The following is a 3,290-nucleotide window of genomic DNA, read 5'->3' as shown; positions in this document are numbered from 1 at the left end:
CTTCATAGTTATACTGCTAATTTGCTAATGCAGTTCTAAAATTGATTGGTTGATGGCAGTTATAAGCTCTGATTGGTTCCTGACAGTAGAAAAAGAAATGAAAAGAAGACACCAGCAAGAGCAATTTTATCCATATCGGGAAAACACAATTATTGTGAGCTCCTACTGCTAGTTTGTTAGTTTGTCTGTTCGATAAATCATTTCCCATTACACAAGCCACTTCATGAACAAAGGCAAAAGTAAGATCCCGTTGATTTTATTCCAAAAAATATGTTCCTACATCACCACCAGTATGGCAGCATAAATGTACAGAACTCACAACTTAATGTATGAAAAATGTTTGAGAATACATTTGAGGACATGTTACAGAAAGGATCCACTTTTATCTATTACATCTTCATTACATTGTCATTATTATCATCGGTCACAGTTTCTTGCTATCACAACATAATCAGTAAAGGATCATTAAAAAAGTCACTGGCACTCAGCTGCCAGCAATTCAATACAGTTTATCTCTGCCAACTTGAATGGCTTGTATGCCAACTGTTTATTTGACCAAGTCTGGCTGCAGGTTCCGAACCAATGCAGCACAGACCTTGATAATGTCATCTACTGCTGACATGAGTGTTATGGGAAATGTACCCTCCAGGATTTTGAAGTCCTTCAGTCGATTGTTAGCACGCTCTACGCGGATCCTCAAGTTTGCAACAGTTTTTGTTTTCTTTACTTTGTCTCTTGTCATGTGTCGCCTCCCCTATGCTGCTGGTGGTATTTCTAGTGTTGCATTCAGCAGCATCAGGTCCTCCTGGATTGGAAATCCCCTATCTGCCATTATTTTTATAACGTCATTTGGATCAACCAAATCTAAAAAGCCACAGTCCCAGGTAATGAACACATCAGAGGCTATTCCGCCATAGGTCTTTGAAAGAAAGGAGATGTGCCCATTTGGTGTGATCCCTACAAACGGCTTTAAAGTATTGCCATGTGGAGGCACCATGTGTAATTCTAAAGAACTAGGTCTCTCAATAAATATTTCTGTACAATCAATTATGCATCTTATTCTACTACATTGTTTCTTGAACTGTGGTGGCAAGGTCTTGGAAATTGCAGCTCTACTTGGCCATACTATCAATGGTTGTAGTGTAACAGACAGGAAGCGAACCCAAGTGTTGGCAATCTGTGAGCAAGAACAGTTTTGTCCGACCATGGGTCTTTCTTGTCAGTGGGAAATGCATAGCTGGAAAGGTTGGGGACAGTTGCATCATCAAAATCCTTTTTTGTTCCATGTTTTTATTTGGACATGTCCCTGACTTCCTTCTTTTAAAGTTGATACAAGAAGGTTGAAACCGCCTTGGTTGATATGTTCCATTACCGAGCCGACCACTGCACACAGCCTCATGTTGAACTCCGGCACCTTAAAAAAAAAAAGGAAGAAACATTAAAGCAAATATCAACACTTAAACAAAAAATACAGCTTTAAAGCGCAATACACTTCAATGCACATTCTACATGCACCCCTCCCCACCGTCACGTTTGCATAACTTGCAGCGACCTTGCTTGCACATTTATTAGTACAATTTTTCAACCTAAAGCACCAGTTTAATACTAATACGGACATCCAAGCCATTTACTGCGATTATTAGTGTACTCGCTGTTGGTTCTTAACATTTTTTTATCTTTCTAATCGAAGTGTTGGTCACAGTACGAAAGCTCCTCAGTCAGTGCAAGCGGGGTCATGTCCGGACACGAGAGATCACGAGACAGTGACCATATCGGCTTTCATTATTGTGAAGACACAAGGTCGTGCATTTTAGCTAACATTTTTACGGTTTATAACATACGTAGGTTAAAATTTCCTAATTATGTCACACTGGTAACCTTTACAGACAAAAACCTGGCTGTAGTGAGAATGGACAAAAATTCTAGAAGTAAGCGGCAAAGATAGATGGCATCGTGCATGGGGGAGGGATGCATGCGTTATCACTAACTGTGGTAACACTTGCTTGGATACCGTCAAAAAACGTACCGTAAATTCCTCTGAAGCGAAACTGAACACGGTGTTTCAGGTACACAAGGTTTAGGACATCGTTGGAACATCAGATCCAGGCGGGTAGCTGCCGTTAACGCCGTGTAGAGGCTAAAAATCTCGACACTTGAACGTTGAACCTGGACACACGCTGCCCTGTCGAACGCGACTTGTTTATCTCACTTTTTTCGTTGCTAAGGAAATTCCGCGCATGCGTACTGGTAAATGCAAATAGGCTTATTTATACGTGTCTGGGGGATCCTACCAGACAACTTGTATAACCAATCAGAAACCAGTCTGCGATTCTCCGCCAATCAACGATCAAATTGGCGTGTTGCTTTCTACCACGTCCGTAATAGGGATGTCTGAATCTTAATTTGCATACGGCAGCATATAAACATGTTATGGTGGGTCCGGTGAGGCCGGAGTTGCGTCCTTGACTGGTTTGCGTGGGGTGCGGATCCATTGTGTACAGGTTTGTGTCCGATTTGGTGATTTGATAGAAAGAAATAACAATTTATGGAGTAGAGTTTGTTAAGCGAAATGTTTCTAGTTTGGTGATTTTGTGAGGTAAGGTTTGTTGTGGTGTATTTTTCTTAGAATTTTTTTTTGTGTAACACGTGTTTGGTCGATGTTTTGTTGGGCGTGATGACGGCAGAGGTTTTGCACAATGTTGTGCAGGATGTAGGTGTAATGGGAATGCAGAGGTCAAGATGTAAATTCTCCTAATTAGTTGTAAAGAACAAAGAGTTCAGTGGTAGTGGTATGCATAATTTAAGATCAATATATTAATAGCATTGTGACGCTGTTATATATACTGTTATGGCATGTTTTGCATGGGTAATTTGCAGATATATATCTATATTATAGGCATGTTTATGAAAGTAATTTATCGTTTGGCACGAATTTTTTGCGGGTATTTAATTTATTGTTTTGTTTAATGTTTCAATATGTAACTTATATGTTTATTTTTTAGGTGTGAGTTGGACTGTCAGGTTGACTGAGGGACGACGGGACGCTAGATTCTTGGTCGTTTTGTTAGCAGTGTCTTGTGCTAAGGTATGTGCACACTTTTAGGTGGTGTGGGTGTGTTAAGTAGTTTTATTAGTTTGAAACGATGTAGGTAAAGTTTTTTAATCAAATTGTTGCTATGGTAAAAGCGGTAGTGTGACTTGTTATTTTTGTATTACTTTTACATAGTATAGTGGGAGGTGTGGGGTATTTTGAGCAGTGAGAATGTCAAATATTTGAGGTTGTAGTGGGT

The 3,290-nt window shown here is 39.8% G+C and overlaps 2 long non-coding RNA genes across 2 annotated transcripts; one reads left to right on the top strand and one right to left on the bottom strand.

Moving 5' to 3' along the window:
- Positions 1-240: 240 nt before the first annotated feature.
- LOC118423393 lies at positions 241-2,215 on the bottom strand. The gene is made up of 2 exons (XR_004832044.1): positions 2,027-2,215; positions 241-1,414 (listed from the first exon to the last, which is right to left on the bottom strand). It is a non-coding gene; the product is annotated as an uncharacterized LOC118423393 (long non-coding RNA).
- Positions 2,216-2,249: 34 nt separating this feature from the next.
- Positions 2,250-3,198, top strand: LOC118423394. The gene is made up of 2 exons (XR_004832045.1): positions 2,250-2,501; positions 3,003-3,198. It is a non-coding gene; the product is annotated as an uncharacterized LOC118423394 (long non-coding RNA).
- Positions 3,199-3,290: the final 92 nt, after the last annotated feature.

Source organism: Branchiostoma floridae, chromosome 9, assembly GCF_000003815.2.
Source record: "Branchiostoma floridae strain S238N-H82 chromosome 9, Bfl_VNyyK, whole genome shotgun sequence".
Taxonomy (NCBI): domain Eukaryota; kingdom Metazoa; phylum Chordata; class Leptocardii; order Amphioxiformes; family Branchiostomatidae; genus Branchiostoma; species Branchiostoma floridae.
Note: the sequence above shows the minus strand (reverse complement) of the source record. Positions and strands in the feature narration are given on the sequence as shown.